This window comes from Macrobrachium nipponense, chromosome 17 (genome assembly GCF_015104395.2).
Source record: "Macrobrachium nipponense isolate FS-2020 chromosome 17, ASM1510439v2, whole genome shotgun sequence".
Lineage (NCBI taxonomy): Eukaryota > Metazoa > Arthropoda > Malacostraca > Decapoda > Palaemonidae > Macrobrachium > Macrobrachium nipponense.
This window is the reverse complement of record NC_087210.1, coordinates 55201836-55223472: the sequence shown is the minus strand read 5'-3', so window position 1 is coordinate 55223472 and position 21637 is coordinate 55201836. Positions and strand designations below refer to the sequence as shown.

Below are 21637 nucleotides of genomic sequence, written 5' to 3'. Positions count from 1 at the left end.
AATACAGTTGTTAGCGTGATAGCATTTATAATTAAGGCTACAGATTTTGCAGAGTATCAGCATGCATGCCAAGAAGAGAATTTTCATTCATTATTACTACAAATTAGGAAGCAGGTGCCTTAACAGAACTATGGTACTGATATTCATGTTTAAGATAGACTTTGGAGTTATATAAGGTATCCCACTCATTTGGCTGATTTTGCTCAATTATTTATTTTTATTTTTCTACCTTTTTACTATTTCCACATGCTTTGATCTCTTCTTGTGTTAGCTTATTTTTTTCACATACGGTGTAAAAGTACCTGGGTCTCTCAACAACTTTCAATTATCTCTTCCTCAATAAATAGTGCCTACACTGCTATTAACATCAGCTGCATAATTTCAAGTGCCATATTTACCTGAGGAAAGACTAATACTTTTTTAAAATTTACTCTATCCTAGGAATAACATACACTTGCATGGAATAATTGTAGGTGAACTTACTTATTGATTTTAATCTACGTTTTGTATTATTTTCACTTACAGTATATTGAACTATAATTCCAAATCACAATCTCTAGTACTTATTAACTCCATAATATGTATATATAACAGGTTTTGATGAAGTAAAACCTATTTTTGGTAGCCAATGAGTCCTCAAAGGAGTTAGTACTCCTATGGTTGCCCCATGATTCCATAGGGCAGACCAAAGAATTTTCTTATGGTTGGTTTGGCCAGAATAGTTCCTTTTGATAGTGATAGGAGTACAAAAGGACTCAAGGAAAGAAGGTGCTTTCCCTTTCCTAAAGCATTTACACGGTTTTCCTTCACCCTTCTCACGCATTTGTAGCAACAGCTAAGAGATCACCCAAGATCCCCATTACTTGCCAGGTCTGTGAAAGAAAAATACACACCACAAATTCCCATACTTTTCATCATGAAAAGTAGGTTGGTTTGAGACTCACAGTGGCTATAAAAAAAAGGTTTTCCTACATCAAAAGATGTTTTTTGATAGTGGAGCCACCAGTCATCCTCAAAGGTGCATACAAAAGAAACTAAGAAACTGATGAAATGTCTTGGCTTCTGCATAAGCCATCTCTATGACCCAGATGGTAAAGTCATATAAGTTTTTACCAACTTTCTTTACGTCAGGATACCTATTAGGGTTTAATTAACATTGAAGGATAAGAAAAAACAAGAACTTCTATTTTTCTAAGTGGTTCTAGGGAGACTTACCTAATTATGGCCAACTGGGATATAGGTCACTGTGCCCCTCTCTGCCAATACATAAGAATTACCATAGCATCAAAAAAGTCCTGTTTTCCACTAAGGTGCCTATGGGGCCAAGACTTACCATACGACCTACCAACACACTGTTCTCAAATGTGACTAATGTCATGGCAGCAGTGCTCAAGGAACACAGCCTCTGATGACTACTTTGTAAAATTGGTGACTTCTTTAAAAGAAGTGCCTGCAACAAAAGCCAGGGATGTACCCACCACCTAGACATCAGGCAAACCAGTAACAGGGTGGGGTTTTGCCTTTCTGAGTACAGACACTAAGATAATACTTAGCCCATGCAGAAAGTTGCTTGTTTGTGATAGGGTATAAGAAAAAAAAGGGCCATCTGGGATGTTTACCACCACAACAAGGTAAATCTGGAGTGCTTGGATTCTTACCTGTAATCTTCAGTTCCCGTAAATAGGAATTTCATCTTTAAAGGGTCCTCATTCTTGACCAGAAATAGCATGTCAGGAGAAAACATTGACAGCAAAGTGTGTGGATGATGAAATGCTGCCTCCTTCTACGACAGCCAGGATGCCAAGTTGATCAAGACGACCACTCTCTGGAGCAATGAGCTGTAGTTACATTGGGACTACTGAATTGAAATGAAAGGTAAAGAACCTTCTTCAGGGGTCCTGCAGGAGCCGGTCTTTGCAAGGCATTTGTCTTCAAACATGATATTTTTATAATAAAATTATGTTTTTATTTACATTTACCAAGCAATTACATAGCTATAGGTTCCCAACTGTGGCAGACCAAAATTCAAATTTCACATGACACTGCCATCACTAGTGTAGGTGACAGGCATTTGCCACTTCTGGACTCCAGGTATGAACATATCGCACCTCTCAATTTGATTTCAGCCGCAAACTCGACCTGTGGTGAAGAGGGAGGGCTTTGATTATGTAATTACTTGGCAAGTATAAAACAAAACATAATTTCATTATAAAAATGAAGTTTCATAATAAAACTAATAGTATTGTAATACTTCCTGAACACCTGAATTAGCCCTGGTCACTGACCAGCCCAAACTTCATCCCCACAAATTTTTCCCACAAAGTGGGTAAGTAACTGTCAGCGCTACCACTGCTGCAGGTAAAATTTGTCTAATGAGTTACCTGAGGTTTCGTTGGCAATGCTGCTGCAAATACCAGCCACCAGAGGCCTACCTCGTCAATTGAGTCATTGACTATCAAACTGAAGAGGGGAGGAGTGTGGGAATCCTTCAGGTGTTCAGGTAAGTATTACAATAATAGTTTTATTATGAAAACTTCATATTGCAATACACTCCCTGAACACCTGAATTAGCCCAATTAAGAACACTTAAAAGGAGGTGGGATCAATCTAAATCAGCTCGACCTGACAACAGCATACGCAGGTAACTCAACATCAACCCACTGTGTAAAAGTATGTAACCTCACCTAGTTGTCAAACTCGGTAGGTGAGGATGCTTGCAGAGAGAGTACCTCATGTCAGTCTCGTATCTCAGGTCTCATCTCAGTTGTAATTGCCTCCCATGTGGTATTCTATACCGCTCATGTATGGAAGGGAAAATGAAACCTCCCATGTGGCTATCCAGCTTCTCATGTTTGGAGGCAAATTTGAGTGAGCAGGCCCTTCGAGTTCTCAGCTGTTCACTGATGAGATGATTATTCCCAAGAGATGAAGACTTTCCAACATGACAATCTGGATCTGCCTAGCTTCCAAGACATAAGAAAAATACACTTGAAATTAACCCTAACCTACAAAGACTGTAAAGGATCCTAAACCACCACCAACTACCTTAACCCCTATCGCCCTACTGATATGAGTAATTATAAAATTGAGTTGGCTGCAACAAAGGGACCTAGCGAGTAACCCTTCTCAGAAGAAAACTGGATATCCCTAAAATAAAAGGTAGTGAAAACCAACACCAACTTCAAAGTAGCTGCCTCTAAGATAACCAACACTGAAAAATTCCTCAAGAAAGCCCAAGAAGTAGCCATTCCCCGATAATGTGCACCCTTGGACGTGAAAAGATCTAGAAAGATCCAAAAAGGATGAGGAACCATTCGATGCTTGAATGACAACCTCTCGCAAGAAGAAACTAATAGCATTCTTGGAAATTGGGTAAAAAGGACTCCTAGGAGAAACAAATAAGGTCCAGGATGAGGTAAAAGTTTCTCCATGAGGGACAAATAGACTTTGAGAGCTCACATGGACACCGTCACATTTCTGACTCGTCACCTACAAAATCCTCTAATGATGAGGCTCTAAATCCTCTCGGAAGGGGATTCAATTCCAACTCTGACTTTGCCACAAATTCTGGCAAATATGAGAGAAAAATATCCTGCTCCAAAAAAAGATACTGTCCTCACCACTGCCTGAATCTCCCTAATCCTACTTACCATCCCAGGAGCAACTAAAAACAACACCTTAGTTAGCTCTCTCAATGATAATGCTTCTAAGGGTTCAAAAGCCAAAGAGCTCAACAATTTCAACCCAGCCACTAAATCCCAAGAGGGGGCCCGAAGCGGAATAACTGGTTGTTCTATCCTAAAGGATCTTAAAAGATCATGTAAAATCCTACTGGTCGCAAGTTCTGGCTGAAACCTGAATGTGCTACTGAGCATCGACCTGTACCCAGCAATCGTTGAATACGATAACTTCTTTTCCTTTCTCAAGAAAAGGAGGAAATCTGCCACCTTGGCAATCGTCGGACAAGAAATGCTATGTCCCTCCTTCCAGCACCAGCTATGGTACATGGTCCACCTAGCTTGGCATAATTTCCTTGTTGACCTTCTCAGACAAAAAGACAGTTGGCGAGCCACTGCCTTAGAGTCCTGAATGATGAGCTGCTTGCTGCTGTCAACATTTCCAGAAGGTCTGGAAACCATAGCCTTTGAGGCCAGAAAGGGACTATCAACGTCATCTGCGTGTTGGTACTGCTCCTGAGTTTGACTAGTACTTGATGGATTAACCCGAAAGGAAGGAAGGCATACACCTGAAGGTTGTCCCAGGAGTGCAGCATTGCATCCAACCTGCATGACATGGGGTCTGCTACTGGAAATCATTATTATTAATAGGGCTTAGTTTTTCCAGACCTCTGAGTCTCAAGCAGACTCTTCTCGAGCTGGTTCTCAGGGATTAATCCTGAGAAAAAGGAGAAGGGGAAAAATAAAATAAATAAATAAAAGAAAAAAAATTTAGACTTTATTTGAGAAACCTGACTTATTTAAAAAATTTATGATGTTATTATTGAAAAATCTTTGCTTTCAGCAAGAATACCTTTCATTTTTTAATTTCGTAGATAAACTGACCTTTGCTGGGTCCAATTTGGGCACTCAATAAGTAAATGCTGTACTTTCAAGGGTGTTTGACATCTGTTACACTTTATTGGGTCAGCATGTGGTGTTGACATTAAGTGACCATGTGAGAATTGTGTGTCCTATATGGAGCCTTTTTAGGATCACCTCTTTTGATCTTTCCTCCTGTGAGGATGTCCTCCATGCATACACTTCAGTTTTTATGTTTTTAAGTTTATTAGTTGTTGGTACTGAGGCCCATTCTCTTTTCCAATCCTGGTAAATCAATGGTTTAACCGATGTTATCCAGTCTGACACTGAGGCATGTGTAATTGTTGGAGGAATAGTGCAGGCTAATTTGGCAACTGTGTCTGCATTTTCAGTTCCTTTTATTCCCACGTGTGCTGGGATCCAACATATTTCTATTGATAATCCTGATTGGAGGAGTTGATGAATTTTTATTTGTATTTCCTGCACTATTTGGTTTGCTGATTTATACTGTCTTATAGCATCTATAGCACTGCGTGAGTCACTGAAAATAACAGAGACACTTGCTTTTGCCTGAGATATCATATCAGGAGCCATCTGTATGGCTGTGACTTCAGCAGTAAAAACTGATGATATTAAAGGTAGGCTTCTTTTGATTACCATATTTTTTGAATATGCAGATGCTCCTACTTCAACATTATTTTTGGAGCTGTCTGTATATACCATAAATTTGTTTCCTTTTCTTCTAATGTGCTCCAAAGCATGTTGGCAGTAGATTTCTGTACTTGTCATTTGCTTTTTAAGTAGGTAAAACAGAGAGGTACATATCTTTATTCGTTTTCAAATCTATGGTGGTGGCAATTCCATTGGTGGATGAAAAATTGGATCTATGTTATGCAAGTTCATTATGTATTTAGCTCTTTTTGGGAAAGAGCTAGTGCTATTAAGTTCTGTTACTGGATTACAGTTTTGAAAGCAGTCAGCTGCAGGAGACAATCCTGCTTGCAGTGAAAGACCTCTTCGTATTGTTATCAAATTACAGTGATGTTTCAAGGGTCGTGCTGTTATCAAATTACGGTGATGTTTCAAGGGCAACACACCTGCCTCTACCAGAAGCGAGCTTGTTGTGGATGATCGGAATGCTCCTGTGCACAATCGCACGCCTTCATGGTGCACTGCATCGAGAGTTTTTAATACAGATTCTGAGGCGGATGAATATATTGGACAGCAGTAATCTATTATGGATAAGACTGTTGCCTAATATATCATTAATAAAATGTCTCGTTTTGCTCCCCAATTAGTGTGTAATAATTTTTTCAATATGGCAAGGGCTTTGATGCCCTTGGCTTTAATGTATTTGATGTGCTCTTTCCAATTTAAATATTGATCAAATGTCACTCCTAGATATTTGATTTTTGTGCAAAATTGTATTTCAGTGCTATAAAGGTGAAGTTTGCCAATCTTATGCCGTTGGTCAGATGTTCTTCTGACCACCACCAAAGATCCTTCTGGCAAGAATTGTCCCAGATTACACTGCGTTCTCTTCCCAAAAGTCCCAGCGATTCCTGAGACACACCTGCAGAGAACACATCTGGAGATGAGACCCTGGAACCAGAAGGGAGAGGGAGGACATTCTTCTCAACAAGCTCTTCTACTCGCTCACTGGTTGAGCTCTGTCCAACATGAATATCTCTAGTTGCCACAGGACCGCAAGAACCCATTCCTGTGTCAGGAAAACCTTCAAATGATGCGCCTTAATTTCCATCCCCAAATAAGTCTTCACTTGAGTTGGAATAAGAGAGCTCTCATCCAAATTGACATGTATTCCTAAAGTCTGACATAAGTCCAGTAAGAAATCCCTCGCCTGAATTACTTTGTCTACTGACGAGGCCTGGACCAACCAATTGTCAAGGTATCTCCTCATCCGAAACCCCCAATGATGCATTATCCTCGAAATAGGAGACACTACCCTTGGGAATACCTGAGGTGCTGTTGTCAGACTGAAGCAGATGACCTTGAACTGGAATGTTCCAGCTGGACCCAAGAAACGAAGGAACCTTCGAGATTCCTGATGAATCGGAACTTGTAGATATGCATCTTTGAGGCCCACTGAAACCATTCAATCGTCTCTCCGAATTGACCATAGCACCAACTGCAAAGTTTCCATGTGAAACTTCATCAAGACTACCAATCGGTTGAAACCCGAAAGATCTATAAAGGGTCTCCAAGACCCTCCTGCTTTTGCAGTAATGAAGATCTGGCTGTAAAATCCCGGAGATGGAGGAGCAGGTTCTATTGCTCCTTTCTCCAACAAGGATTGGATCCATGCCGCTAACGCTATCCCTTTGATGGATGACGGGGAATTACTGGTTAGGCAAACCGGGGAGTCGAACAGCGGAGGATGAGAATGAAATGGGAATCTGTACCCGTTCCTCAGAACCTCCACTACTCAACTCTGTGCCCCACTCCTTCCAGAAGTTCCAAAAAGGAGCAAGACAACCTCCTACTGGTATGGGCGAGGGAAACATCTATCTCTGGAAATCCCTCTTGGACGGCAAAGGCTTTGAAGAAGGAACAGAACCATTAAAAGCGAAGCGAACATTCTTCGGCGATCTTACAGGTGACTTGGAACCAGATCGTTTACCTGGAGATGACATCCTAGATCGTTTAGGGGATCTTGATCCCTGAGCCTCAACACGAATCATAGCTTTCTGCGACTCTACTGCCGAGGATGAAGACACGAAATTAACCATAGCAGAAACATCCTCCTCCCTGAACAGACTGTTGCAAAGCACAAAGGGTGCCCTCAACAGAACCCTCTTATGAATATCAGGATAGTGCGGAGGCAGATGATTCAGAGAGAAGTCCCTCCTCTTCTTACCAAAGAACGTGGTGCAGCCAGCCGAAATATTAGCCTGATATGCCAACCCTATTGAAACCGAAGTGATGAGGTTGTTAAACAGAACCGGATCTGAAGGCGAATACCCATCCTGTTTCAGAAACCCCATCAACCCCGACAGCATCCACATAGAGTGGGACAAAGCCTTTGACTGTTTGCAGAAAGTGTCCTCCAAAATACAGGCCTCATGAGATGTGACTGCTACCAACCTATTTGATGAAGAAACCCGAGCGAGAAGACCCTCAACTGATTCGTCGAGTGGAACTCTGACACCGAAAGAAGGGTTACCCTCTACCCTGTAAAACCCCTTCAATTAGGTGACACTGGAAGAAGAGTTACCCTCTACCCTGTAAAACCCCTTCCAATTAGGAAGCAAGGTTGAATCCCGCTTACCTGACCCAATGAGCGATCCTAACCTTGTGTCCACCTCTCTCAAAGCTGCTTGACCCGGCCAAACCAGACCAGCTTACTAGATGTTTGAGAAAATGCTGGCTTGGTTGAGTACAGCACCTCAAACATTGCCTGATTCGGTTGAACAGGCTCCTAACAGGCTCCTCTGCTTGTATTCGCTTTCATTAGCTGGAGAAATTCCCACCTCTGGTACTGGCTCCTCCCCTTCCACAGAGCATTCTCTATCAGGCTGGTCCGACCGAATCGGAACATGAAAGGAGACAGGTTGACCACCTGTAAAAGCTACACTCGATGACCTGGGACCCGCTACCTGTGGATGTGCTAACCCAACACCTAACATACCTGATCCCATCACCCCCGAGCCAACTGCACTCGGTTGCGCAAACCCTGCACCAACTAAGGACGATGATGCAACAGCTGAGCCAGCCGCAATCAATTGCACACACCCCACACCGCTCAGTGACGATGACACAACACCTGAGCCCACCGTACCTGGGCGAACAACACCAGCACTTAAGAGCGGAGAAGCCACAACATCTGGTCCGCTTAAACCTGGCTGAACCAACAACCCAACTAGGAACAAAATTAGAACCAACATTGCCCAACCAGGAACAAAATTAGAACCAACATTGCACATCTTAGACAGCGGAACCTACAAACCTCCAGGGAAAGTTGAGAAGGAAGTTGCAGATGGAGGAAAACGGGAAGAAGCCACACTTGGAGTAACCACGGGAGCACCCACTGCCAAAGTTGGAAAGGTGGAGAACATACCAACCTGAACCGCACTCAAAGGTGCCTGTACGGGCATGCTACGGACTGCAGAACCCATCAGTGAAGGGAGAGGTTGTGAATGCAATCAGTACAGTTACTTTTGACGATGGAGCCACACAGAATCACCCACAACAGAAGCCCCAGCATGAACCGCAACGGAGACATTACGCCTCAAACCCATCATAAGATGAAAATGAAGCTTTGCGGAAGGTTCTGCAACCGCCTGAGTAGCAAGTACAGTGGTCCCCCATATTTGCAGGGGATGCACACCAGACCCTCCCAATGTTTAGAATCCACGAATAGTTGGAACTCTTATAATAACGCTGAAAACGGCCTATTTTGGTAGGTAAAACTCAAAAAAACACACTAAAAATAATTTTTTTTTTTTTATATTTATCACAAAAAGTGCATTTCATGATGAAATTGATGAAAAGAAAAACCAGGAATTTCTGAATATTTTTCATAGAAAAATACAGCGAATAGGCGAATTTGCCGTGAATAATGGATAGATATGGTCCAGAGAGAAATCCGTGAAACTGTGAGTCCGCGAATCTAGAGAACACAAATACGGGGGACCAATGTAAACTAGAAGAAGTCTGTCGAACTACCTAACCCGAGGAAGGTGCTAAGGTAGAAGGCATAGAACCTTCGAGGCTAGCGAATTTCTATGACCCCTGGCACCCATTAGGGATGGTTCTGGAACAGGCAGGGGGGCTGAGAGAAAGGTTATAATTACTTATAGTAATACTACTATTCTTACTCTCAGTTAATTTGCTCATCAAATCAGAAAATGAACTCGGCATACTATCTGATAGCCTTTCTTTTAACTTCCTAAACAACTCTGATCCTAGGGCTTCTTTATCCACTGACTGAACTTCTACCGTTGATCCTACCCTACGTTTGCTCTTGGAAGCTAAAACTTTCCTGTGCTTAATGTAATTATGCATTTTCTCTACCAACCAATCCTTACACTCTTCACACCTTTGGCTGACGCTACACTGAACTTTCCTACAAGTAATACACAGAGAATGTCGGTCATGTTTGAGTGTATTCATCCTCTGTTTGCAGGACGTGCAGGGCTGATGAGCGCCGACATCTTCAACAGCAGATTGCTTGGACTCCGTTGCAGTAGAAGAAGCATTAGTAGAGCACTGGCTGATGACATATCCTTATGTATCTTATCCATTTCAAGTCCAATAAGCCAAGTCAAAACCAGGTGAGAAGTTCCAAAATCTAAGCCAAAACATAGAAAAAACCAGAGGCATAAACTTTAATAAAGTCTAAGGTCGTAATCTAGTCTCCAGAGAGCAATATATTGAGTGGGGGTTGGGCTAAGATCAAAATGTTTGCCTGATGTGGGACCATATCCTCACAGCACGGCAAACTAATAAGAATTGAGGAGTTAGGCCTCTGGTTGACTGGTATTTGCAGCAGCATTGCCACAGGTAACTCAGTAGACAAATTTTCTGCAGAGTTGGTAGCACTGACAGTTAAATACCCACTTTGTGGGAAAAATTTGTGGGGATGTAGTTTGGGCTGGTCAGTGACCAGGGCTAATTCAGGAGTTCAGGGAGTGTATTGCAATATATCATTTTTGTTTGTGTCTTACCAGCATTGGCAACACGCTTGTCATACCTTACCTTGTAAATGAGACGCTGCAGGTGAGTACGTACTGCCTCTGGTTGGTGCTCGTCTTACTCAGTATTGAGTGGGGTAGCAAGACCAGGTGTTGCCTCTACATCAGTGGGATGTTCTTTGACACCATGGGTTCCCATCACTGACTTACCAAAGATCAACAAAGAAATAATGTCCTTGCCCTGGGCAAAAACCAGATTAAAACCAGCAAACAATAAACCATCACCTACACCAGACCATAAAATATCAACACCCCATGTACTAAAAACAACTGAGGGGTACTCCAGGTACCATGTACCCCCAGATATCCCAAGGACTCATACAACCTTGATACAAGGCAAAAATGACAGAGGGACAGAAAACTCCCTATGTTGCCTCTCAACACCATACCAGCAACAGATAAAGGCCCGAGAATGCTACAATTCTCGAAAACCGTCTCCACTTCCTTTAAGTAATGCGTTGCAAAAACTGATTTTGATCTCCAAAATTTCACTGAAGAATGGTAACCATAGACAGGTTATGATAAAAAGCGAGTGAGGCGGCAACAACGGCTCTCACTTCATGCACTTTCACTTTCAGTAGAGGAAAGGTTTCCTCTTTGGCTTGAGAAGAAATACGAGAGAGCATTTTTTGATAAAGGACGAGATGGATCTTTGACTGAACACTAGAGTTGTGAAGACGGACCCCTTATCTTCTCTGTCCTGTACAGGTAATATCTAAATGGCTCTACAGGCAGAGAAGTCTCTCCTCTTCTGTTCTAAGAATGTCCATGAGGTTCCTAAGGATGAAGGAGCATGGCCAAGGATCCGAAGTTCTCATTCTTTGAGGGAAAACAATGTGCAAGTGAAAAGACTGTCTCCCTGAGCAAATCCTACTCTCTTGGCAATGGTGTTTATTTCACTCACACATTTTGTTGACGCTAGAGATAATAAAAATAGTGACTGCATTAAGTTCTTCGATGAAGCCGAGCAAAAAAGTTCAAAAGGAGCACTGGAAAGCCACTTTAGGTCAACATCCATGTTCTATGCCACACAATCTTCCAGAACTTTACAGGTATCAAAAGATCGAATGAGATCAGAAAGATCACTGTTTGAAGACAGATCTAGATTCTTGTGTTTAAATATCGAGTTTAACATGGCTCTATATCCACTAATAGTTGAAGGAGACAACTTTCTCATGGACCTCAAGAAGAGAAGGAAGTCTGCTATCTCACTTACAGAGGTCTCAGAAGAGACTTTAGCTTGCTTACACCATTTTCAGGAGACGTTCCACTTGGTTTGGTACAGCTTATCAGAAAAAGTTTGTCTGCAGCATGCAATAGCTTCCACAACTCTGAGCGAAAAGCCTTTTGCTCTAACGAGGCTCCTGACAGTCTGAAGCCTGTCAGGGCCAGAGTGGACAACCCTTGATAGTACAAATGGAAATGAGGTTTCTGAGAAGATACTTCTTTTGAGGATGGAGCCTCGGAAAATCTATTAACATCTGAAGAAGATCTGGGAACCACCCTTTCCTCGGCCAGGATGGTGCTACTAGGGTCAGGTAGACATTCTGATGCGACTTGACTTTGCTCAGATCTTCCTTGATCATCCCAAAAGGAGGGAAGGTGTAAGTGTCTCGCCCTGACCAGTCCAACAGCATCACATTGATTGATCATTGACCAAGCCAGGGGATCTGGGACTGGAGAGCAGAATAACTGATAACGATTGTTCTTGGACGTGACAAAAAGGTCTATCAATATCTTTCCCCAGATCTTCCAGAGATTGCAGCATACTTTGGTTTCCAAGGTCCATTCTGATCGAAGGATTTGAAGACCCCTGCTTGGCTCATCCAACAGAACGTTCATCCTCCCCATGAATGATACGAAGGAGGAGGCTGACTTGATTCTCTTCTGCCCAAAGAAGTAGATCCCTCACCGTCATGAACAGGGTGAAGGAATGTGTCCCCGTTTCCAAACGGACAAGGCCGCAGAGTTGTCCGAATGCACTGCAATTACTCGGCCTGACACTTAGACGTATGAACTCCTGATGGCCCAGGTAAATTACTAAGACCTTGAAACTGATATGGAGGGACTTCTGGGCTCCTGTCCAAACCCCTGACACCTTGCAGTCCTCTAACGGGGCTCCCAACCTACGTCTGAAGTGTCTGAGTAAAACTGTAGGGGTGGGGTGCAGAGGATGACAGGAGTTTCTTTCTTGGAGTCTTTTCCTCAGAGCCAACAAGAGAGATATTCCTTGATTTCCTTGGTAATCGGAAAAAATGTTGAATCGGGTTGAATTTTCCAGCACTGCAGTTTTCTCATACAAAGCCTTCCCAACTTCATGAACTGCTCTACCAAAGAATAAGTCCCCAGCAGACTCATGCACTGCACTGATGAACAAGACAAATGGGTGAGGAACTCACGAACTGTCAGGAAACACAACTCTGCTCTCTTTGGGGAGAGAAAAGCTTGAAAAGCTAGAGTATATTCAGTCCCCCAAATAGAGAATGCTTTGAAACTGAGTCGAGATTTCTGCATATTAATCACTATGCCTAACGACTGCATTAGGCAGAGGGTCCTCTTCAGGTCCTTCGCACACTGACTTTCCGAAGAGGAGCAGAGAAGCCAGTCATCGAGATAAAGTGCCGCATTGATTCCCAGAAGGTGCAGCCAATGTCCTGGAGGGGCCAAAACTTGGGTGAACACTTGAAGTGCCATCAAAAGTCCAAAGCACAGCACCTGAGACTGGAAAACCTTGTTGTGGAAAATGAAACACAAGTATTTCCTGGAGTCTTGATGAATTGGGCCATGAAAGTAAACATCTTCCATGTCCAGGAACACCATCCAGTCACCCTGGCAAAGCGAAGCTAGTACAGACCGTGTTGTCTCCATACTGAATTTCATCTTCAAAACATGTTATTGTTATAATACAATTAAGTTTGTTCATACTTATCTGGCAGATATATATATAGCTGTATTTTCTGAAGTCCGACAGAATTTCAAAACTCGCGGCACATGCAGTGGGCGGCCAGGTGGTAGTACCCATTCCCGCCGCTGGGAGGCGGATATCAGGAACCATTCCCATTTTCTATTCATATTTTACTAATGCCACTGTCTCCTGAGGGGAGGAGGGTGGGCACTTTAATTATATATATCTGCCAGGTAAGTATGAACAAACTTAATTGTATTATAACAATAACATTTTGTTCATGCCACTTACCTGACAGATATATATATAGCTGAGTCCCACCTTCGGATGGTGGGAAGAGACAGAATAGGATTTGTAGGAAACTTAAATTAAGTAGATGATGTATATCTTGGTTCCTCACCTGTTAGCAAAGTAGACTCTGTGATTACTGTCACTTAAGCCTGCTTTTGCTTAATCAGAGTTGCCAGCCAGGTGGAGACCTGTAGTGCTGGTGCGCTCTGGATGATCTGTCAACGGGGACGTGACCTCAACGTGACAAGACCATCGAGCCATACATATGAGGGCAACGAAGCAACTGACCACCACCTGACCAACTATCCAAAGACCCCTTAAACACTAAACTAAGGGATGGGAGATCTTCACACAAGACTCACCACAACCTAAAAACACAACAATAAAAACTAACCTAAACCTAACAAAGGGATAGGGAAAGAGCTACCTCCAGCTCCCAAGACTATGTCTGCAGAAACGTATGGCCCAAGAGAATTACAGTCGTCATAAATCGTTATCACATCCCTTAGGTAATGTGAGGCGAAGACAGAGTTGCTCCTCCAAAAGGTGCCATCAAGAATGTCCTTGATCGACATGTTCTTTTGGAAGGCAAGAGAGGTAGCGACAGCTCTAACTTCGTGAGCTTTCACTCGTAAGAGGCTCAAATCAGTCTTCTGGCAAGATGAATGAGCCTCTTTAATGACGTCCCTCAGAAAGAAAGCAACAGCATTCTTAGATAAAGGTAATTCTGGTCTCTTCACAGAGCACCAGAGATTACCTGAGGGACCTCTTACCTCTTTTGTTCTATGCACATAGAACTTGAGAGCCCTGACAGGGCACAGGGCTCTCTCTGGTTCTTGGCCCACCAGACTTGACATACCCTTGATCTCGAAGCTTTTCGGCCAAGGGTTAGAAGGATTTTCATTTTTTGCCAAGAAAGTTGGGCTCAAAGAGCAGACAGCGTTGTCTCCTTTGAATCCCACTAAATGATTAAAAGCTTGTATTTCACTAACTCTCTTCGCCGTCGCAAGAGAAGTTAGGAAAAGAGCCTTCCTTGTCAAGTTCCGAAGAGACGCTGCTTGAAGAGGTTCAAAAGGACTTGACATTAAGAACCTAAGAACTACGTCAAGGTTCCATGAAGGCGGTCTCATTTGGGGAATCTTCGAAGTCTCAAAAGATTTTAAGAGATCATGGATATCTTTGTTGTCCAAAAGATCCAGGCCTCTGTGCCTAAAAACCGCTGACAACATGCTCTTATATCTCTTAATGGTAGGGACTGCTAATTTCTGCACATTCCTGAGAAAGAGCAGAAAATCGGCTATCTGGTTCACAGAGGTCGTGGAAGAGGAAACTCCCTCCTTTTTACACCATGCCCTGAAGGAAGCCCACTTCGATTGGTATACAGCCCTTGTAGATGCACGTCTTGCATTTGCGATTGCTCTCGCAGCTGCTTTCGAAAAACCTCTCGCTCTGGCCAATTTTTCGATAGTCTGAACGCAGTCAGACCCAGAGCGGAGAGGTTTTGGTGATACCTTTCGAAGTGAGGCTGTTTGAGTTGATCTTTCCTCCAGGGCAACATCCTTGGAAAGTCTACAAGGAAAGACATGACCTCTGTGAACCATTCTCTCGCTGGCCACATCGAGGCGATCAGGGTCAACCTCGTCCCTTCTGAAGCCGCAAACTTCCTCATGACTTCCCCCATGATCTTGAATGGCGGGAAGGCATACAGGTCTAGGCCTGTCCAATTCCATAGCAACGCGTCCACAGCGATTGCTTCTGGATCTAGGACTGGGGAGCAATACAGAGGAAGCCTCTTGGTCCTCGACGTTGCGAATAAGTCGACCAGAGGACGTCCCCACAACTTCCAAAGGTCTCGACACACGTCTTTGTGTAAGGTCCATTCCGTTGGTAAGATTTGTTCCCGACGACTGAGAAGGTCCACCCTGACGTTTTGCACTCCTGCAATGAACCTCGTCAGGATCGTAACCTTTCTTCTTTTTGCCCACAGCAGAATCTCCTTCGCCAGGTGAAACAAAATCCTGGAGTGTGTTCCTCCCTGATTCTTCAAATATGCGAGTGCTGTGGTATTGTCGGAGTTTACTTGAACGATTTTGTTCGTCAAACTCCCTTCGAAGAACTGCAGAGACAGAAAGATCGCTGCTAGCTCTTTGACATTTATGTGCCAGGCTGCCTGTTCCCCTCTCCAGGAGCCTGACACTTCCTCCCCTCCTAGTGTTGCTCCCCAGCCCGCGATGGAAGCGTCTGAGAACAACACTAGGTCGGGGCTCAGAAGACTTAGGGACAAGCCCTCCTGTAGCTTCTGTGGATCGAACCACCATCTTAGATGGCTCTTTATTGATTGTGAGATTCTCAAGATTGCATTGAGATCGTCCTTGGCCTTCCATTCGTCCGCAAGGAAAAACTGGAGAGGCCTGAGGTGCAGTCTTCCCAAGGAAACAAACCTTTCTAGCGAGGAAATGGTGCCCAGCAGACTCATCCATTCCCTCGCCGAGCAAGTTTCTTTCCCCAAGAAGGCTGAGATCTTCTCTAATCCTAGCCGTTGACGTTCCTGGGACGGAAACGCTCGAAAAGCCACTGAATCCATCTGAATCCCCAGATACACGATGGACTGTGTCGGGGTCAGATGCGACTTTTCGAGGTTGGCAAGAAGTCCCAGGGACTTCGCTAGGGCTAACGTGAACTGCAAGTCCTTCAGACACTTTTCTCTCGACGACGCTCTGATAAGCCAGTCGTCGAGGTAAAGGGAAACTCTTATCCCTGAAGAGTGTAGCCACCTCGCCACATTCTTCATGACTACGGTGAACACCATTGGAGCCGTGGTCAGGCCGAAACAAAGAGCTCTGAACTGCCACACTTTTTTGCCCAAGACGAATCTTGGGTACTTTCTTGAAAGAGGGTGGATCGGGATGTGAAAGTACGCGTCCTGCAGGTCTAAGGACACCATCCAGTCGCCCGGTCTCAAGGCTCCCAGAACAGAATGAGGCGTCTCCATCGTGAATTTGGTCTTTTCCACAAAAAGATTGAGCCTGCTTACATCTAGGACTGGACGCCAACCCGACGACTGCTTTGGTACTAGGAAAATCCTGTTGTAAAAGCCTGGAGACCCCAGGTCCGCGACTTGCTCCACCGCTCTTTTTTCGATCATCTGTTGTAAAAGATCGAACAACACTTGTTTCTTTTCTCCCTGATAAGATGGAGAAAGGTCTCTTGGAGTCGTAGAAAGAGGAGGAAGATCTAAAAAGGGGATCTTGTACCCCTGCTCCACGATCTTGAGGGACCAAGGGTCCGTATCTCTCTCTCTCCATGCTCCCGCAAAGGACTTCAGTCTGGCTCCGACTGGTGTCTGAAGGACATGCGTCTCACTTGGATGGCTTGGGTTTGAAGGAAGCTCTTTTCCTCCTTGCAAGTCCCTTTCTCCCTCGAGGAGCTGTCCTCCGAGGGAGGAGCCCCACGAAAGGGTTTAACCTTCTTCGGCGGTCGCACGAAAGACGAAGAAGTGGAAGGAACTGCCGGACGTCTCGAGGACTGGGCTAAGAGGTCCTGTGTTGCTTTTTCTTGCAAACTGCTTGCCAGGCCCTTAACCAAAGTCTGGGGGAAGAGATGGCTCGTAAGAGGAGAAAAGAGCAGCTCCGCTTTCTGAGCTGGAGTAACCGATCTAGCCGTGAAGTTACACAGCAAAGCTCTCTTCTTCAGGAAGGCAGTCCCAAAATGAGAGACAAGCTCCTCTGAACCATCCCTGACGGCCTTGTCCATGCATGATAGCACGCTGGACAGCTCCCCCAGACTGAGAGACTCTGGACTTCTAGATTGCAGATCTAGAACTCCCAAGCACCAGTCCAGGAAGTTGAAGACTTCAAGAGTCCGCAGCAGCCCCTTCAAATGATGGTCTGTCTCCGTAGGGGTCCAGGTCACTTTAGCAGTGGATAAAAGGGACCTCCTCTGAGAATCCACCAAGCTGGAGAAATCCCCTTGAGCTGAAGAAGGGATTCTCACACCCACGTCTCCTTTGGTTTCATACCAAATACCTCCTTTACTGCTGAGTCTAGAGGGAGGAAGGGCGAAAGTTGTCTTGCCTTGATCCTTCCTTCGTTCCATCCAGTCTTGGAGTTTCTTGAAGGCCCGCTTAGTGGAGAGCGAAGTCTTCATTTCGACAAACTCCGGGGTCTTACATGTCTTCGAGGATGAAAACTGCGAAGGAGGAGACTTGGGAGCTGCAGGCTGGAACTTGTCCCCGAAGGACGAGCGCAACAGCCGCACAAGAACTGTATAGTCCGAGATTGAAGATGCAGCAGAAGGTTCCTCTTCAACAGAGTCAGCAGGACTACTCAATTCTCCTTCTTCCCTAATCGGAAGAGGAGACCGCCTCTCCGGAGAGGGCGTACGTCTATTGGGTCTTGCCTTAATCAAAGACCCCCGATGTTTAATAGTAGAAGCCTTATCTAGGCTGTCTTCTTTGTGGCGTTTACCGCTCGAAGGAGGCAGAGCGTCCTTAGCGACGACCGAGGCAGCCTTACTTCCAAGAGAAGCGTCCTTACGTTTCTTCAACAAAAAGGTAGACTTTTTCTCAGGGATACGCGCCTATGCGCGCAACCCAGCGTCCTGGTGCACGTCGTCTTCTTGCTCGGAGTCCTCCGAAGCGTCCTGAAAAGCGTCCTGCCGAGCGTCCTGATCACACTCAAAAGCGTCCTGAGCGTCCTCTCGAGAATCACGGCAAGCAGCCTGCCCATGACGTTGAGAGGGAACGAAAGCGTCCTGACGACCCGTCTTCTTAGCGGGCGAACGAGATCGGCGAATCGCCGAAGGAGACGCACTCCGCGAAAGAGACGAACGAGGAGAGGGAGAAGGAGACTGCTTCGTCCTCTTGACGGGCAGCCTAAGGTCCTTCCTCCGCTTAGGCTCGACTGCTGCTGGGCGAGCCCTCTGAGCCATAAGCGTTGATAACTGGTCCTGAAGGGACAAAAGAATGTTCTTCGTTGGAGAGGAACGAACAGAGGGAGCAGGGCTGATCCTGCGAGAAGACGAGGGGCGAGGGGACGCCTCCTTCCTTCTCACAGGTACAGCTACCTGCTTCTCAGGGATACCAGCTACCTGCTTCTCAGGGATACGCGCCTGTGCGCGCAACCCAGCGTCCTCGTCGGATGAGATTTTACCTCTCTTCTGAGGCGGAAAAGCGTCATAAGCGTCCGAAGAAAGTGGCGATACGGGACGTGAAGCGTCCTCAACACGAAACGTCCTTTTCAGCGGACGAGAGTCTCTCCGAGCGCTCCACCCCTTGCGCGGGGAGGACGCTTCAGAGAACGAAAAGCAGTCCTTAAGGATACGCGCCTGTGCGCACTCCTTGACAGCCTGGGACTTTGCAACAAGGCCTGCCGAAGGGACGCCAGATCGGTGGGGAGCCCCCGTAACCCTCTTGCGGCTTTCGACATATCCCCTCCCTGATTCCTGGGAGTTTGATAGCGGTCTAGGCCTAGAGGCATTATGGGGCCGATCGGACGCCCCCTCCACAACACTAGGGGCACGATCACGCACTTGCACTGAGCCAGTTTCCAAGGCTTTCACTTTGGTCTCTAGAGTACGTAGAGACTCCAAAATAAGAGAAAGGGCATTACCTTCACCCGACACAGATTCAGGGCCCGAAGGCAACAACACAGGTTTAGGAGATGCAAAATCTACAGGTGTTATAGCAGGAGAAATATTAGCACCCTTACCTTTGGTAGAACCACTCCTGGAGGAAGACCTCCTGATCCTATCGCGTTCCAATTTACGCCGATAGGAATCATACACCTTCCAATCATCATCGGTCAATCCATCACATTCATTGCACCGATCATCCACCAAACAAACATGCCCCCTACAACTCATACATACTGTGTGGGGGTCTACCGATGATTTCGGTAGCCTCACCTTACAATCACTCCTCACACACACTCTGAAACTCACTGCACTTGATCCAGACATCACGTTTACAGAAAAGCCAATCCAAAGTAAAAAAACGGTCCACTATCGCGTATGCCAATCCAACAATCCAAAATCAATACCAAAAGTCAATCAGATACTTAAATGCGAGTCAAATCCAAAAAATCCTAGGCGGAGGTCTGTAAACAGTAGTTTACCGACCGGCGACAGTAAAAAAATATGAATAGAAAATGGGAATGGTTCCTGATATCCGCCTCCCAGCGGCGGGAATGGGTACTACCACCTGGCCGCCCACTGCTTGTGCCGCGAGTTTTGAAATTCTGTCGGACTTCAGAAAATACAGCTATATATATATCTGTCAGGTAAGTGGCATGAACAAAATAAAAATTAAGGGCACTGACATCTATGACTACAAACAAATGAACTGATATTACTGCTTTTACATTTATATTAATATTTGAAAATTAGTAAATCATTAATTTAATCATACACAATATGAGAGAGAGAGAGAGAGAGAGAGAGAGAGAGAGAGAGAGAGAGAGAGAGAGAGAGAGAGAGAGAGATAGAAATTATTATTTCTGGGCTCAGCCGTGTCGCTCCATGAAATGTGTCCTCTTTAGCACTGTAATAACAGGTGGGGTGGTGGACAGATTAATCCTGTAGAGAAGCAATATTAAGTGGCATCAATTTGGAAAGAACAACAGGTTTAGGGTGGTGGACGGGTTGATCCTGTAGATAAACAATATTAAGCACCATCGATTTTGAAAGAATCGAGCGTGAAAGAGGTGCCAATAGTTCTATAGCCCATAACTTCACTAATGGCAACTTTTACACTGGCTAAAATCACGAGTCTGGTGTCTCAGGACTTCAGTTCTGCTTCTGACTTGAAGGGAATACGTACTGCGTCTCTGTCTCACATGATGTCTTTATGTAAATTTGCTCATATATATACCAAGGGGTTGCTGTTGGTTTTTGTTCTTGTCTTTTACAATAGTATGTCAGTTGTAAATGTAATTTTGCAGAGAAAAGTACAAAGAAATATTAGAATAAACATGTACAAGTCAAAAACAGTTACTGAATACTGAATCTTCGTTCTCTGTAAATTTCCGTAAATAATTTTCAACAAAAATGCTAAGAATTTGTTACCGATTTTATTTCTTATCTGTTTTGATACTGTGAACTGTAATAATAATTTTATAAAAAAATTAAATAAAATATAAGATTATTTATTAGAAAAAAATGATATTGTTAAGATACAATAAAGTTTTGTACATACTTACCCGGCAGATATATACTTAGCTATGGATGACGGAGTCTATAGCTAAGTATATATCTGCCGGGTAAGTTGCATGTACAAAAACATAAGTTGGTAAAATTTACATTTGTCTTGTAAAAGAGGCCCCCATAAGTTGTATATACGTACAGTCATTTTCAACTTCTCGTGGAAGGTAGGGAAAAGTTTTTAAAAAATTTTCTTTCACCATGTGCATTTGCTTATCTTCCTCTTTCCACAGATGTGTTATTTTGTTAATTAGCCTGCGTAAAAGTTGTCATTAGTGAATTTACGGGCTAGGGTGCCAATACTTCTGTGGCCCATAAATTCACTAATGGCAACTTTTGAGCTCTTCAGCTGGGTTGTATCTACTCTCTCCTGAAAGTGGGAGGGTGTAATTACCTACACAAACAAAAGATAGCTACCATGAATTTTTTAAAACTTAAGCTGCCACAATTAGTAGGGACTAACAGCAATGTAATTCCTTGGTAAGTTACTTATATAAAATGACAAGAACAATTCAAGTATAGTATACATAGCATTTAGAGTATCCTAGGGCTGCTCAATTCTGCAGCAATAAGCAATATCAGTATCAGTATGTATGTAGTTGAGGCTTGCCACAAAACAATCAACAAAGGTCATAAAAGCCATGTCAATCAAGGAGTCCAGGGTCCAATTCCTTCATAGGACAGGTTTTTGCTGATATTGTCAACCAACATATGCCCTGCTTGAAATGGACTTTGGCAATAAGCTAACCTTCTTTGCCTTTGCTGCACTGACTACCTTTGGTACAAAATCCTAAAATGAAAGTCACTATGATCAAAAGCATGCCACCATTGACAACTTACAGGTAATCATACTTTGTGGTCTCCCTAAGAATCAACTTTTGAGCTCTTCAGCTGGGTTGTATCTACTCTCTCCTGAAAGTGGGAGGGTGTAATTACCTACACAAACAAAAGATAGCTACCATGAATTTTTTAAAACTTAAGCTGCCACAATT

General features: G+C 44.2%; 1 protein-coding gene across 3 annotated transcripts in view; it reads right to left on the bottom strand.

Annotated features, from left to right (window-relative positions):
• Positions 1-21637, bottom strand: part of LOC135196243 (steroid receptor RNA activator 1-like) — a 100885-nt gene that overhangs the window by 42514 nt on the left and 36734 nt on the right. The gene's annotated exons all lie outside the window — the stretch shown is intronic.